The following is a 17,889-nucleotide window of genomic DNA, read 5'->3' on the forward strand; positions in this document are numbered from 1 at the left end:
GCTGAGAGACTGAGTACCAACAGGGGAGGGGCATGGGGCTGAGAGACTGAGTACCCACAGGGGAGAAACTAAGATGGTACAGTCTTTAGCTTTAGGACCTGTGCAAACGAGAGGCATTCATTTTGAAGGAGGACACAGAAAAAATATAACTGCTGAAAAAAGTAATGAGTTCAATCTGGGAGTTTTGGGTGCCTTTGCAAAATCCAAGATAATACATTACAACTGAATATACACAGAGGCGCAAACCATGAGACTCTTGAGTTAGGAAAGTTTCATAAAGTGTATTTCTAAGAGGACATAAGCATTATCCAGACAATGTGAGGCCAAAGAAGACAAAGATGGAAAAGCATCTGTTAGGTTTAGCTATAAGGCAATTATTGGTAACCTTGGCAGGCGATGGTTCAGTGGAGTAGTGTGACTGCGGTGGGCTGGAAAGTGAGTGGGAGGTGGGAAGTCGAAAAACAAATATGAGGAACTATGAAGAAGTTTAGGACAGTTGAGGGAAGAGAAGTAGGGCAGGCCCCACAGAGGAAGACGTAGAGGGAGGGTTTATCTGACACAGGACAGAGCTGGACACGTTTCAGTACTGGTGGTAAGAGGCCAGTTTTTCTACTGAAGTAATATTTCTCTTCTCTGGCTCCTGCTCTCTGTCTAAAGGTCTGTGTAGTTCCTGGAAATCTCAGAGCAGATCTTTTAGGAGCATCAGAAAGCTCTCTTGCTAATCCATTATCAACTCACTCTTAACAACCAGCTTTTGTTATCAACTCAGTAAGCCCGTATTCCCCTCTGACTACTTTCCAGATGCTCACGCTCACATTAGATAAAAACATCTCTCAGATTTGTTAATGGGGGTAAAGAGAGCAGAACTAATCTTCCCACATCTCAAATTAGCCTATATGGGGAGTTCAAACTGAGAAATTAACATTTTAGAGCCATTTTTAAAGATTTGAAGAAATCATAGTTTATGATTAATATTAATCACACAGTTTCTGACTCTTTTTACAATTACTTCACTACTTTTTATTGATTGCCTACTATACAGCAGATCTTTGACATGAAACACCTAAACATGACCTGAATATCTTGATTTCTAAATATTTTATATTTTGAAAAGAAAGTTCTGGGATTTATGGTGATGTTCTCTGCTATGTTGAGACAGTGTTCTTTAAGGTACAGCTGAAACTCTTTTGACACCCTACATCCAGATTCCCTTTCTATCACTGAAGTAAATCTCTGCGATGTGATTATTCTCAGTAGGAAAAAGGGCGCTGCTTCTCATTGTGCAAGTTGAGGAGGCCAGATGGCTTCTTTGGATGAAATGGGTGACTGAGGTGTAGACAACAGACCCAGTCAGTCAGTGGGCTTTCTCACCAGCGGTGTTACATCGAGGGAGTGGTAGGGAACCCCAGGGACACCGCTGATGGCAGCAGTGCTGAATGTGCCCCCCCAGAGGTGGGGTGCATGGTGACAGCCCAGCCGAGCTGCCTGCTCCTGGCTACAACTGCCCGGCCTCCCTGGGTTCCCACCTCTGCTCTGAGCCTGCTTCCAGTTGACTCATTGAGTTCCCTGAGACCCGCCTAAGAAATTTCTCTTCTGCTTAGGTTAGCTGGAGGCAGTTTCTATTGTTTGCCATCAAGAACCCTGACTGATTCAGAGGGTCACAGTGGAATAATAAAGCAACGAACCCAGACATTTATATTCAGCTTATGTTTGTGGACTGCGAGCATCGTGCTGAGTGCTCTAAATAAATGATGTCACCAGATCCTCAAAACAACAGGGTGAGGCAGGCATGTGGGTCTGTTCTCTCAAGTATCATCTGAAGGGCCTCCTCTTTTATGAGGCTTTTCTGACCTCTTCTCCCTCTTGTAAGTAGCCTTGATTCCTCCTTTCTGTCCACTGTATGTCCCATAAAGAGGAGAGAAGGTGTAGGTATATGTGTTTGTGTTTTTGTTACAATGCAGACATATACCTATACCTCTCCCCTCTCTCTCTCTCTTTATACACACACACACACATCTCACATATATAAAGTATATTGATAATATTTCAATATACAATATACTATGTATATTTTATTTCCTTACCACTTATTAAGCTCTTACTATGTGTAGTTGTTGTGCTCAGCAGTTCACTTGCATTATCCTATGCTGTTCCCACCAGAACTCTGTTATATTTATCCATTTTACAAAAGAGGAAATGGGAACAGGGAAGGTTAAAAAATTTTCAAGATGTTACCCTTTTCAAGAGTTGTAGAGTGTTGAGATTTGAACATATTCCATTTCGGTTTTTTGACTTCTGACACCTCTGCTCTTAATACGCTGTAAATTACCTTATTCTCATCATGCTCCTATGAGTGATGCTTCCTTCCCATCCTGGCTAAGACGGAGTCTGCATTTTCCTTCCCTCGCCCCCCTCACTCTCCCAGGAGGAAAGGCAAATTCTCTGTTCCTTATGATACTTCATCCATGCCTCCGTCCATGACAGACGCCACGAGTCAATGATTATACTCTGCCCCATGAACCATCTCAAAGACCTCTCTCCCCCTGTTTGACAGGAAGTCACTCCCACTTGGTTAGAGATGAATCTCATTTGCTATTCCTGAACTAGAACAATGCTTCTCCCATAAATAAACATGCTTAGCAGATTATTGTTGGAGTATTGCTTTTTTATCTCACAGATGAAGAAAGCATAATTAGAGAATTAAATAATAAACCATTCACCTGGGGCTATTTGTGTCCATCTCATTGGGTTTTTGTGAGGATTAAATGGATTAATGCACATAAAACTCTTCAAATCGCATCGTGGCACAAGGTATATTAGGTATTAGGACTACTGCTCAAAAGCCCACAGGTTGTATCCGGGAGAGTTAAATCCATAGAGATAGAAAAACTGATGGTGGTTGCCAGGGACTGGGGAAGGAGGTATGGGGTGTGACTGCTTTAATGGGAATAAGATTTCCTTTCGGGTTGATGTAAATGTTGGGGACTAGATAGATGTTGTACCACATTGTGACATACTAAATGTCCCTAAAAGGTACGCTTGAAAATGATTAATGTTATGGTTTATGAATTGACTCAAAAAAACAAAAAACAAAAAAACAAGTCACAGAGGTTGTAATGGCTGCCAGGACCAGGAAGACCCAGAGAGTGAGTGCTCACCTCACCCTAGTCCCCACCCCGGTAATATAGCCAGAATGTGGACTTTAGTTCTCTAAATAAAGCGTTCTTTCCACGTCAGTATGTTGCTTTAGAAATCGGGAAATTTATCCTCGCTGCTAGGTAGTTGTGATCTGTGTGCTGATAACTGTAGATGCAGGAAGAATGTTCCTACCTTAGGCAGGAAAACAAATGAAATTTTAAAGTCATTGATAAGTTTACCAAGCAGTTTTGGAGAACAATGGATTGCAGGTAATCGGAACTTACTGTGTCTGAGTGACCCGTGTACTGTGCATAGTAAATATGACAAGGGGAGGGGTGGGCCCGGAGGGAACTCTTGAAAGTTCACAATCTGAAACGTCTCTACCTGCGCTTTGGGGTCTGTCTTTACGGATTGCAAAGGAAACTCAAAGACTAAGGAATTGTATCTATAAAAAGCCAAGTGACATCGTTCTCCCTGGCCTGTAGTCAGCTCTACTGAGTGTGCTGAGGCATTAATGGGGCTGGTGATGGCCGCTTAGTCTTGTGTAAATAGACCTTAGGGTACAGTCATGACTTTGCCATTAAGCATGAAGCTGCTGGGAGAGTCCTCATGAAAACAAATAAAATCTCAGATCTTGCGTTGCTAATCTTTGCTTTATTTATAATTGTGTAGATGTCTTGTCGCAACAGCCCATTTCATAAACACAGCCACCTCATTGCTCCTTAATAATCAGGAAGATATTAATAAACAGCCACCTCTCATTTTAAGGCAACTTGACGTATAGAACTTAACTAAAAATTAAGAGGCAAATGCATGTTTTAATTTATTACATGTTGTTCTTGTATTTGTTTTAAAGGGATGTTGAGGTGGCCTTGATCTGATTTCTGGTTCAAGGGAGAAGCTTTTCATCTACCTACTTATAGTCCTGGTCCCTGATACACCTGTGGAACAGGTGCTTATAAAACCTTAATAAAACTTCTGTTGCTTATAAAACCTTAATGACACCTTGAAAAACTTTTCAGGGGGCACCTGGGTGGCTCAGTGGGTTAAGCCTCTGCCTTCGGCTCAGGTCATGATCTCAGGGTCCTGGGATCGAGCCCCGCATCGGGTTCTCTGCTCGGCAGTGAGCCTGCTTCCCCCTCTCTCTGCCTGCCTCTCTGTCTACTTGTGCTCTCTCTCTCTCTCTGTCAAATAAATAAATAAATAAAATCTTTAAAAAAAAAAAAAAAAAGAAAAACTTTTCAGATATTTTTTCTTTCTTTCAGCATAAATTATGAACCTTCTCCCTCTGTCACCGGAGTTATAGAGATAACATTCTCATGAGAAGATGGTTACCATAAGAACTACCTGTAGTATAAGTGATAAGGACCATTCTAAAGTTTGGAGACTGCGTACCAGGAGAACAGAGGAGAAAGGATGTTGAACTCTGTTGGCCAGACTAGGGGTGGGGGTGTGGTATGGGGTGAGATTAGTGGGGGGTTGATTAAAGAGATGGCCTTTAAACTGGACCTTGAAGAATTTCCTTGGATGGGAAGGAAGCAGGAGGGTGTATGTGTGTGTGTGTGTGTTGGGGACAGGGAAGAAAGTTTCCAGAGCAATGGAAGAACCCAGAACTCTTCGTGTTTGTATTCAGCATGGTCGGAATGTGGGAACCAGCTGGAGGGGTAGGTCCAGGAAACAGTTAGCTGAACACATCTTGCTTCCCTAGTTTATCAGTGAGAAAGAACAAGGATGTGGAAACTTTCGTTGGCCCATGTTAACTTCACCAAGATAAGAAGGCAGAGAGTCATGGCAAAAGGACGCAAAGGGGGAAAAAGACCAAGAAAGACAAAACTTTCTCCCTAGGAGTACAGTTGATTATCATGATTTTAGATGGCAGATCTCAGAAAATAGACTGCTGAGGGCCTGTCTTAGCAAAGGTGTTACCAGACAAGTTGCTTTAATGATCTGTGCAGACATGTCAGTGTGAGTGAAGTGGCTCAGAGTCTAGTGGCCACCATTTGTAATCCTGCAGAGTAACACTCTTCATTTTCAGTGTTTTTATTTGCAGATTTCTTTTGGGGATTAATTTTTATCATATCATTATCTATATTCATTTTAGATGAATAACATTTGTGTTTAAATACATTTTCTCTACTCTTAAGGCTGATTTCATTGGTCTGAGGTTCATTTTTTCTCCTTGAGGAATATAATTCCATTTTTTGCCAGGAGACAGTGGGAAAATTCTGCTTTATCACCAGTTTTAAGTAATTTGAGTATTCCATACATCAGTTACAATTATATTTGCCAGAGTTTCACAATTGAAGTATATTATCTATGCCAAGTATTTGCCATCTGCCAATCCCAGTGAGCTTTTCACCTGTCTCCGTTCAGCTCTACCACCGGCTAGGCTTCCTTGCTGGCTGATATCCAAGGCACCAGTTCGCTCTGTCTCAGGGCTCGGGCAATCACCCCCTCCCTTTCTCCCTGTAGGCCTCAGGGTGCTCTCTTTTGTTGGAAACTCCCATCCGCCATCTTCAGTTTCTAGTCCCACCTACGTCTTTGTTAACTCCTCAGTTGCTCTCTGAACATTTCCTGTTTCCTGCCGGACCCCACTGATGCGTGATGTAGATATGGTCATGAAAAGCGCACTGAAGATGCATCTGTGATGCTTTTATGAGTTTATTAAATAAATTGCATTTAGTGGAGTACAATTAGGAAACAGCTTTTTCCCCCTTTATATCAAAATGTAACATAAAACATTTTAAAGATGTACCAACAACTAACAATGTTCTTTAGGGTTTTTTCTTCCTTACCTCTTGAAAACAGCTCAGTCACATTTGGTTATTATTGAAGTTATATTTTGGGGTATTAGAAAACCTAGTTCAACGTAAAACAAACACACAAAACCCCAGACCTTCCATCCTATGCACACAATTTAAAAGCTTCCCTCAAGGTCGGGGGCGCCTGGGTGGCTCAGTTGGTTAAAAGCTTCCCTCAAGGTCTCTACCCTCTCTTCAACCCAATTCTTTTTTTTTTTTTTTTTAAGATTTTATTTATTTATTTGACAGAGAGAGATCACAAGTAGGCAGAGAGGCAGGCAGAGCGAGAGGAGGAAGCAGGCTCCCTGCCAAGCAGACAGCCTGATGCGGGACTCGATCCCAGGACCCTGAGATCATGACCTGAGCTGAAGGCAGAGGCTTAACCCACTGATCCACCCAGGCGCCCTCTTCAACCCAATTCTGACTAGAAGCTTGGGGTCTGACGGTGGCAAAGATGGGCAGTATCTGTTCTTCCATTCTCTCCTTTCTTCCCCTGTGCCCCTAGACTCCCAGACTGTGGGTTTTTATAGACATCTAGCATGGGAGTAAGATACCAGTTTCCCTCTGGCAAGTGCTGCCTTCTCAGTGATTCACTTGAAAAGCCTTCCTCAGTTGTTCCAGACAGGTGAAGGCATCCCTTCTACCTGTGTATATAAATTTACCTTTGAGGAACTTTCTAATGAATTTCTAGTTTTCTCTTTCCTAGGCTGCCAGGGAGGTGAGAAATGGATGCTCTTGTGCCTCCCTAAGAGGACACTATCATCTGTTTCAACAGCTTTGCAGCTTTAGGTAAAATCGTGAGACATCAGGAAATGTCTAATCTCACATCTTGTTTCATGTGCATATATTAAAAGGCATATTAAGAAGAAGAGGAATACAGATGGAAGGAAGAAAGTGAGAAAAAGAAAAAGTGAGAAAACAGGGGGAGAGAAAAATAAGGAAAAGTGGAGAGAGGAAAACCAAGAAAAGAGAACCCCCCCCAACCTAGATGTCCTGAAATTCTCGCTAATAACTTGCCTTATATTAGTAGACTCTAACATTGCATTGGATGCTAAACCATGTTATTTTATTTGTAAAGAGTTCAGCATAGTGAAATTAGTGATAGTTCAAAAAAAAAATAGGCACTGAGGAACACTGTACTAAATTGCTAGACATTGTTTTTTAATTAGAGCAAACATTGATTTTGCTCCTCTAATATCCATTTCATCTTCCTTGAGTGACAACCATGAGGTTTAGCAGAGATGAATCTTATCTTCTGATCCAGAGGCAGGTCCTGCTTCATCTAAGCCACTCAGAATAATCTCATTTCCTTGCCATAGTGATTGATAGGAGTTTAAGCCAATCAGTGCATAGCATTTCCCTAGCACCGAGATTGTTATCAGGGTAGTCCAATCAGAGTGACATGATGGTTCTAAAAACTGACCTTGGCCTTTGCTTTGCCCTTGGATGTGAATGCAGAATCACTATCAGTGCTGCTGGCCACTATTTTATGAGGCCAGCCCAAGAACAAAGCCAACATCTGAAGGCAGATAGAATTGCGGGGGCGGCGTGCAGAAAAACTGAAGCAGAGCCTGGACCAAACCATGAAAAGTCCTATAGACTTTTCAGTTACAGGAGTCCATAAATTCCCTTAATTGTTTAAACCTGTTAAATAGCTTTTCTGTTATTTGCCACAGAAATCATCTCCGCAGATAACACTTCTTTTGCATTTAAGTAAGTTAAACGGAATTAAAACAGTCCTCATTAAAAGACAGTACATTAATTGTTTCTGAATATCAAATACATTTACAGTTTCTGTTATGTGTATATTGTAAAGGATCAAAACTAAAACCAAAGCTGAATCTTACTGCCTCATTCACACAGAATAAGGGCTATGGAACTTAAAGGAAAACAAAATTTTTTTCATTAAATATCTTAATATTAAAGTTGCTTGAAGCTAAGGGGAAAATTATAGATGAGCCGGAACTGAAAGAATTTGAAAGCATGACAGTTACTTTGACATAAACTTCTGCCAAGCTAGGCAGAATAGAAATAAACAGAAAAGCCGACTATCAAAAACACAACTGGTAACACTTTAAGGTCATACTGTCTGCCAGAGACTTTCATATACATCATCACACTGAATTCTTACAATAATCCTTTGAGATAGCTATTGTCCCCTCCCCCACCTCCTCCACCCCTTTATGTTTGTGGAAACAGGCTCTGAAAGGAAAAGTCATTTGTTCAAGATCATATAGTTATTTAGTACCAGAGACAGGCTTTGAATCCAGATTATGCTCTTTCTACAAACTTGCCGTTTCTTTATAAGAAAGAGCTAGAGGCTACACGGGTCTGTAATGCCAGGTGGGGTTGGAGCAGTTCAGCGGAAACTATCATATACGGTTTCAGAATGCATTGATCACTTGCTTTGTGTGCTGGAGGTTTGTTATACCGCAGACCCTAAGCTTTAGTCTTTTCAGTATTATTTAATTTACAAACAAGTCTGGCCCCTTCCTTGGGAAGAGCAAACAGAAGGGAAGAATTGGATTCGGTCGTGTTTGCTTCCACATAACCTACCCAAACATAGGACGCCTTATTCTGAGGCACTGCTTCCTTCTCATTTTCCTAAAAAGATTCACAAACCCTTTGCCAATATGATAAGTGTTGGGGGAAATGAGTTTCTGAATTGTCATTCTAGGAATTGCCTTTTGCAGCTAAAACTTCACCACTTAGTCAAGCCCTCCCCTGCCATCTGCTCAGCTCCAGAACTGCTGCAAAGGTTGAGAGGAGTGAACCACATCCACGATAGAAATTCCATGCCGTGAAACCCTCTCTCGTCTTTCCAGCTTGTGGAATGTGGGCTCCAGAGGATCACACTTTGAGGCTCACCAGGATACTCTCACGAGGTATCAGGTCTTCGGAGGCAACCCATCTACCACCAACTCATTGTTCCCATAAATTCCTCAGCACCAACCTCATGGTCTATGGTTGCCAATTCATCGGGTCCCCAGCTCTGGGGCCGATGCCTTCTTAGAGAATATTAAGGGCACCTGGTTCCGTTTTGATGACTTACTATCGTTAGTCTGTGGTGTCTGGGAGTGATTTGCTGGCACACAGTAGGTGCTGTCCCTCAGGTTTAATTGTTAGATCCTTCTCTAGCTTTTGTCAGGAACTCTTCTTGTGTTGTTGTTCTGGAACTTATACCCTATCTTTTTCTTTCTGTGCTCAGGTTTTTAGTTGATCGAGGACTGAAGTTCTTTTATTAGCAATTCAGCCCTATTGGAGGCCTGGGTAAGTCTTCGATACTCGCTTCCGTGTCTCTCTAACACTTCGTTCATTCAGTGTGTTTGTTTATTAGAGAATTTTTGCCAGGTAATGCTGCCGGTCGGAGAGACACAAAGTGTCTTAGGTCATGGTCTCTAGAAGCAGAGAGTGAGGTGGGACTTCTTATGCAAGCGATAAACTGAGGGAATGCTGGAAAGGGGGTGCACGTAACCAAGCTAGGTGGGGGGATGGAATGGAGGGGAGTGGGGGTGGTTGTCAAGGAACATTCCCTGAGGCACTGACTCATAAATTGAGTCCTGAAGGGTAAGACAAGATGGTTGTGGAGAGGAAGGAAATTTCAGGTGGAAAGTGTGAGGATGGATGTTAGTGAACAGGGCTGCATTGTAATTTTTGTGTACCCTAGGCATTTTTGCCTAAAATATTAAAAACTGTATTTTATCGGGCGCCTGGGTGGCTCAGTGGGTTAAAGCCTCTGCCTTCGGCTCAGGTCATGATCCCAGTGTCCTGGGATCGAGCCCCACATCGGGCTCTCTGCTCCGCGGGGGGCCTGCTTCCTCCTCTCTCTGCCTGCCTCTCTCTGCCTACTTGTGATCTCTTTCTGTCAAATGAATAAATAAAATCTTTAAAAAAAAAACTGTATTTTATGGACTGCATCAATATAAGTATATGTGGAATCCAGGTTGGATTATATTTGTTTATTTTTGTAGATTTTAAGAGTTTGAAACATTTTCATGGGCCCCTAAAGTAACTAGGGCCTGTGCCTATTGTTCCTGTGGATATGGGGGCCCTGCTGGTGGAGATAGGAATATGTGGAAGGCAGCCCTGACTACTTGGATGCTGCCGGATGTTAAGTGTACAGTCTTTTCTGTCTGCCTTTGCTCCCATCCCTGCCTCATTGCCTTCTCCTCCTCAAACCATACTCTACTGAGACTGGGCTGGGTTGAATAGTGCCTCCCCTAAATCTGTCTCTACCTCAGAATGTGATTATTGAGAAATAGTGTCCTTGGAGATATAATTAGTTAAGTTTAGGGGAAGATCCTGGATTTGGGTGAGCCTTTCATCCAAGGACTGGTGTCCTTATAAGAGGGAAGAAGGTGATGGGAAGATGGAGGCAGAGATTGGAGTGATGCAGCTACAAGCTAAGGAACACCAAGAAGCTAGAAGAGAGGTACGTTACAGATTCTTCCCTAGAGCACCGAGAGGGAACATGGCCCTGGTGACATCTTGCTGATGAATTTCTTAGCCTCCAGAATGGTAAGAGAATAAATTTTCATTGTGTAAGGCACCCAATGTGTGGAACTTTGTTATGGCAGCCCTAGGAAACTAGTTTGTCCTGTCTCTGCAGAATGTCTCATCTGAATCTCAGGTGTCCCTGGTTAGGACTGTCCCGGCACAGTGGAGCCCAGGCACCTGCATTTTTTGCTTTTTCTTTTCTGAAGCAGCTGTTTCTTCTCTGCATTGACAGTTAGTCCCTCAATGCAGAAGAGCAGGCAGAGGAATGTACAGGCACAAGAGATGGCTCAGGTAGTTTTACTTCCCCATGGTAGTTCCCTTCCTTCATTCATTGTGGCACATTTCTCATCAATGTAGTACTGGATGCTGGAAGAAAGTCTGGAAAAGCGTTTGCTTTGGGAGACAGGAGGAGGAGAGGGAGCTGGGTGCATTTATCGTTTAATATCTTTCTTTTATCACTGATTCAGCCATAAATGCCCTTCCCATAAAACTAGGGTTTTCTAGTCTTCTTGCCATTTGACAGCAACAATAGCAAAAATTGCTGGAATATACACAAACTAGGTGCTATTGGAGAGCGAGGTCCGCATCTTTTCCTTCTTAGTGCTCAGCATCTGCTGTAGGGCCTGGGACATAAACATTTGCTGAATAAATTAATCTGTCATTGCATTGATGACCAAGGTGACTTAGCTCGTCAGGGTCACTGGGTAGACAGTGATCACTGCATCACATACACACATTCTAAAGTTGCATCATTGGACGGGACCATGACTTCTTAGATGGGGGTATATGAATGAATAGCTATGTTCTTCAAGTAGGACCTCCAAATAAGTTCTCAAGACCAAATACTCACCACTTACCTGTTAATACACGTGATAAAGTATTACCAGTACCAAACCGTAATTTTATAATTGCAAATTTTTGTTAGTGACTGAAAACTCTTCATTTTTGGTAGGTTTACTGGATATGGGAAGTAATTGTAATATTTACTGAGTGTTTACTGTGAACTAAGACTGTGCTAAGTACTATATATCCAGTATCTCACTTAATCACCGCAACCTATCTATGAGGTTGGTATTATCACCACTTTACTGGTAAGAAAACTGCTTTTAGACAGATTTATTAATTTGCCCCTAAGTGGCAGAGCTGGGATTCAGATGGTTGTTTTCATAACTGCCAAACACTCTGCTGGTGAAAGTCAAGCTTTAGTGTGCTAAAACTCATCTAGGGGAGTTTGATAAAAATATAGATTCTTTGGTCTCATCCCTAGAGAATCAGCAGGTCTAAGGTAATCTAGGGAATCTATGTATTTCATTATCATGACGGTGATCTGAATGCGAGTGGTCCATAAACCACACTTTGAGAGGCACTGCTCTATATATAAGATGTCAAATATGCAGTGTGATTTTATTTTTTTTTACTTTAATGTTATAGATGTAATATCATTTTTTCTCCCTTATGGATGCCCAGTTGTTCTAGCACCATTTATTATGATAGCCATTCTTTCCCTACTTCCTGTAGTTTCATTTTTGCCATGAATCAAGTTTCTATATATAATGGGTTCTGATCATGACCTTCCTATTTTATTTTTGTCATATAATTCTTAATCATCATCCATTGAAAACATACTTTGAGAAATTCCACTGTGGACCAAAGGGCAAGAAATCTTGGAAAACCCCATGGATCATTTTTTGACTTGATAGTAGATCCATAAAATTTGGAGATGCCCATTTACGAAGCAATGCTCGGGTTTTCCAGGGATCCTCATTTAAATCCACTGGACTACCCAGGGCAATTTCTGGTATTTGTCAAAATTTGTAGGAATTACTCTTTTTCCCTTCCAACTGTTGTTGCTTTCCTTCTCCAAATCCTCTTTTACCAAATCAGCAGGACATTTTGGAAAGCAAGTCATCTTTATTAAGATGTCTTACATTCAAATCTTACATTCAAATGTCATTAGGTAAGAAAGGTGACAGATAGTATTCACTTCTCAGGTTCTGCTTTTGAACAAACCTTTCCTGTCCCTGCAATTTGTGTTGCCCAAATGGGGTGCCTGCCATAAATTCAGCATCACTGAATCCAATTTAAAAATGAGAAAAACAGCAGATTATATGTATTTGCCCATTGGAACAAAGCTGCCATTTAAATATGGCTTTATGCCAACAAATAATTTTGATATATAGTCAGGCAAACTCTTAAAAACATCTTTCGTTTTTATAGTATATGATATAGGTTAAAAAGCACTTGCAATGAATTGTGGGTGGGGAAACTGAGGCATAGAGCTCTTAAATTATTTAACTAAAACCATCAAGGAAATAGTATAAACAATCAGAGATTCCACTGCTTTGCTTTTCAATGAGTTCTGAGGTTGGAGGTAATCACCCAGCTGGATTTCCAAGAAGGGCAAAAACTCTCTATTAGAAATGGTTTATGCAGATGGGATGGGGGAAAAGAAAAAAAGGAGAGAAGGAAACAAACCATGAGACTCTTAATGAGAAAGAACAACATGAGGGTTGATGGAGGGAGGTGGGTAGGGGTTGGGCCAGATAGGGGATGGGGATTAGAGAGGGTACTTGTGATGAGCAATATGGGTATTGTATATAAGTGATGAATCATTCAATTTTACTCCGGAACCAATATTCCACTGTATGTTCACTACCTAAATTTAAATTAAAACAACAACAACAAAACAAAACAATTCATGCAACACCCAGGTGTCCATTTACATCTGTAGTCATGGATAGTCAAGCAGTGACCCAGCTCGCCACAGGAAGTGTGGGGCTAAATGAAGGGTTGACATCCAAATGATTACAGTTTGGCTGCCTCAAAATCTCAACACTGATACCTCAATAGCATAGAAAACGTTTTGTTTTTGTTTTGTCTTCCAGTAGAGGGGAGTGAGGGGAGTGAGAAACTCAGACGAGGCTGTGCTATGTAGTAAGTATCCTTTCTTCATTTTCTGTTGGTGAAAAGCTCGATAACTAAGTGTTGAACAAGCTTCAGTTATTCTGCAGTTGGTCACATAACTCTTGGAGCCTCAACTGGTGATTTAATTGATGATCACTTGGGGAGAAGCAAACAGGTTTGGAGACCTGAGACATCACCCAGAGCCACTGCGCTAAGGGAAGAAGTTCATGGGCTTTAGTCCTTCTGCACAGAGTCTAGTGTCTCTGTCTTTTGTGTATAATTAGCTGAACTTTTCCTTCAGGAGCCTGTGTGATTCTCCTAATAAGGTAGTGATGATGCTTATATTTTCTCTGCGCTAACGCAGTCATATTTTATTGTTAAATTGGAAATAAGGGTCATTATGTTGTTAATTGACATTGATAGTTTCTCAGACAGGCACACCCCTGAGAGGCCAATGGACAGTGCTGTGGAAAAGGATGGTGAGCCTTACCTGAAGGTGGAATAGAAGTTTCTCAAGCTTCCTTGATAATAAGATTGACCTGAGGTGTTGGCTCAATATTCAGATTTCCAGTTTTTTCCTTTGAGGATGCTGCTTCAGAGGGGTTGGGATGCGTCCTCAGAATACGTATTTTAATAGCTACGTGACTGTTATAATTAAGGTAGTATGGGAAACACTCCCCCAGGAAGTGTGTGATTTTGAAAGGGTGGTTCCAGTCAGTGGCCAGGGTGGGGGCGTGGGGGGTGGGTTTCCTGATTGCCAAATATTTGCCATTGTTCCCATGGAGGTATTTTTCTCTTTCTTAGTTCTTTTCCAGCTTCTGTTCTGTACCTGCCACCAACTGCCATTCAGTTCCACTTAGGCAGGCTGTTCTTAGCTCAAATTCTCATGCTGTTCTATACCTCAGCCTAGAGTCTCCAGCTGATTTCAAATCATACCCATTCATACGTCACAGTCACAGTGGTACCAAACGATTTGCTTTTCCATACCTATCTCGACCTCTTCAAATCTTTTGCCTTTTTCATGCTCCATTTTTTTTTTTCTTTTTTTGGGGTGGGAGTGAGGGGGCAGAGGGAGAGGGAGAGACAGAATCTCAAGCAGGCTACATCCAGCACAGAACTCACCATAGGGTTCGATCTCGCACCCTGATCCAAAATCAAGAATTGGTTGCTTAACCAACTGAGCCACCCAGGTGAGTGCACGTTCCATTTTCTGCATAGAATGCCTTCTCTCACTAGTTTACCCTCTGCACTTCTGTTTCTTCTTCAAGAATTCTGACGTTACTTCCTTAGGAGTCTTGCTGAGCTTCCCTAGGCAGAGTTAATTCTTGTCTCTGTGTTCTCGTGGCACATTGGATTTCTCTTACCTGTAACATGTGTTCAGTTATAATGATCTGTTAACTTGTCTTTCTCTCTCAGTAGGCAGCTTGGAGAGGGACAGTGTCTTCACATTTATATTCCAGTCTCTAGCAGAGTGCCAGGTACATAGTAAGAATTTTATAAGTATTTGCTGAGTGAACTTTAGACTTTAATAATTATATATTAAATGATTATTATCAAATAAAAAGGATATGGATTAGTTTATATAAGTCCAGATGTTCATTTGTTCATTAGCCGTTTATTCAGACAGTATCTGTTGGACCTCTGTGTAAGCTTCAGCGATAAGCTAAAAATACACATCATCCTTGCCTTCACAGAGCTTTGAGGTGAGAGAAATCTATTAATACAATAATTATGAAATGAATAGATGATTTGCTACAGTGAAAAACATCAAGGATAGACATATGGGGGCAATGAAAGAACATAATGTGGGGGTTGGGGGTAAAAACTTATCTAAGTGCTGCTGATGAAAAGGAATTGTCTAGGGAGGAAGCAAAGGGAAGAACCTTCTAGGGTCAGGAAAAAAGACTGTTCAAAGGCCTTGGGGTAGGAGAGAGTATGGCAAGAAGAAGAGACTAAAAGATGGATGGTATGTGTGGAGCAGAGAGAGCAAATGGACCCATGGCCTGAGAAAAGGCTGTCACCTAGAGGTTAAGAGTTTTCATCAGCCATGTTAAGAAGTTGTATCTTTATTCTAAATGGAGCGGGAAACCAGTAAAAATAAACCTGAGTAGTTTGGCGTGTGTGTAATTGCAGTTTTGTAGGGATTTATACCTATCAAACGATGAATCGCTTTACTGTTTATTTTTGTTTTGACCATGCAGACTACTTCAGGACAGGAATCAGGTGTTACATTTCTTAGTGTTCCCAGCCTCTAGCACCAGATAATAAATAGAGTGGGAGACCAAGAGATGTGTGTTTCTTATTTTATTTCACATTTTTTGAGAGTGAAGCTTTTTGTAAACACACTTAGAAAGAAACTTAGTTAACTAGACCCACTGGGTAGCTTAAAATGACGTAACATTTTTTGTTTAAATTGTGAGAAACATGTTTGATATGGTGAATGGACAGCTGGTTACCCACTACAGTCTTAATCCACAAAGACCGTTTTGTAAGTGCTTGGGAAACTAGTCAGCATTAAGTTTGAAAAGAACCGGTTTCCCTTGCTTGATAAAGTTATTTTATCACTGATGATGCTTGGGGTTTTGCCATTCAGAATCAATACTAGAGCTGTAATGATTCTTTGGACTTTAAGAGTCCTTTTTGAAAATGTAGATAAATACCTAATTGGGATTACAAGGTCTATTAATATTTGTCAACTGACATCTTTGGGATATTTTGATGGAGACTTAAATATAAAGGAAATTATGTATTGGGGGAGAGCAGGGCATCAATGATGTGGAAGTGAAGCCTACCTCCTCAGTTTTGCTCTTTTGTCGCCTCTAGAAACGAAAGTCATTTTGTGAATGATGGTGGTGATTGTGTTACTGACTGAAACTGAATCTGTCTGGATGTTGGTTTCACAGTAAAACAAAGAGTACTTTTCTTCCTAATCTTTAGGACACTGTGAGGTTTAATGATATTAGTGAGGAAAAGGCGATGGACTTTGGGAGATTATGTTGCTTTGTCATACAAGCTGAGCTGTTGGCATCATCTACCCAGAGCCTTTGTGATTCAATGGAGTTCTCAAATCAATTTAGGAACAAGTTCTTTCTGTAAGGCCAGGATTTCATTAGAACATCACTACTAATATTAGGTGTACTTTCTCAGATTTTTTTCCAGACTTCTTTATTTGCCCCATTGCTCAATTTCTAGTTGCTGGAGGGGACTCAAATGAGAAAGGAAACTTTTGTTGATGTTTTGGGACAAGAGTGGTTTTTCCAGAATATTCCATGATGATTTGAAAAATTAAGAACTCTGCATGACCAGGACACATTTCCACCACACACATCCATTGAGACTTTTCTTATTTCCCTCTAGGGCTTTCTCCACTCTGCCCTGTGGATTTCTACAACATAATTTTTATGTTTGGCAGTTGTTTCCCATTTAATGAATTACGACTCTGGCAAATCTTGAATTAAAGATATTTTTAAATGAATAAAGCCATTCTCTTATTAAATGTAACTGCTTTATTTTCTCACATATTTAAAGGAGATGCCATAGATCTTATTTGGAGTTCTAATAAATTTTTAAATATCACCATCGGGAATAAGGTTCTGATTACTCAAGCAACCACGCTAACCAAAAATGGACCCACCCTTTAATTTTTTTTACCTTTTCCTCTGAGAGATGTTCATCTCAGGTCCTAATTTGCCCAATAAGTCTGAGGCAGCGATTAGCAAACTAATCTGGTCAGCAGCCTTTATCTGTTGACAAATTTTTATTGGAACATAGCCATGATGATCTATTAAGTACTGTCTATGACTGTTTTTGTTTTACAACTGAGCACAGTTGAGCAGTTACAACAGAGAACGCATGACCTGTAATGCTGAAAACATTTATTACCTTACAGAAAAAGTTTGCTGACCTCAGTCTAAGATAATGTTTCTATATATTCTTTGACTATCCGTTATGCTAGGCACTCCCTGAAAGCAAAGACCAAATACGATTTCCTTGTATCTTTAGTGCCTTTCACACTGTACTGTTAGAAAGAAGTGCTTAAGTCCAGAATGTATGAAAGTAACCTGATCCAGCTGTATAAATAATCATGCTTCCCCCGCCCCCCCCCCGCCCCCGCCAACCTTAAAGCCTACGGGAAAGAACTACTGAAAACCAGGCATAGGGTGATTTTCTACTAGGACAGTGTTGGGTTGACTTTCAGGAAGATCTGTATCAATTACTCTGATCTTGGTGTGTTGAACAGAGTTGCTTCTGTTCTCAGTTCAGCCATTCAGACATGAAAGACAGGGATGTTGGGGAGGGACCAATGCAACTTTTGCTGTCCCAAGAGAACTGGGGCAAAGGTATTTATGAGAATATCCCAGTGTCCATATGCTGGGCAGCATATAGCTAAACTGATGTCTTGGATTGTTTGTATTCCCCAAATCATTTGCCCCAGCAGGCAAATTCTGTCTTAACATTTGCTACTGTGTGAAAAAGGAGATGTTTGGGAGGCAAAAGTACCCTGTTTTCAGTACTCTTTCTTGCTTTGTTTCAGTGCCCTTGTTTACCT

At 41.1% G+C, this 17,889-nt stretch overlaps 1 long non-coding RNA gene across 2 annotated transcripts in view; it reads left to right on the forward strand.

Annotated features, from left to right (window-relative positions):
• LOC116873051 overlaps positions 1-17,889 on the forward strand; it is a 156,985-nt gene that overhangs the window by 135,726 nt on the left and 3,370 nt on the right. The window lies entirely within an intron of this gene.

This window comes from Lontra canadensis, unplaced genomic scaffold (genome assembly GCF_010015895.1).
Source record: "Lontra canadensis isolate GAN:19392208 unplaced genomic scaffold, GSC_riverotter_1.0 scaffold31, whole genome shotgun sequence".
In the NCBI taxonomy this organism is placed as follows: domain Eukaryota; kingdom Metazoa; phylum Chordata; class Mammalia; order Carnivora; family Mustelidae; genus Lontra; species Lontra canadensis.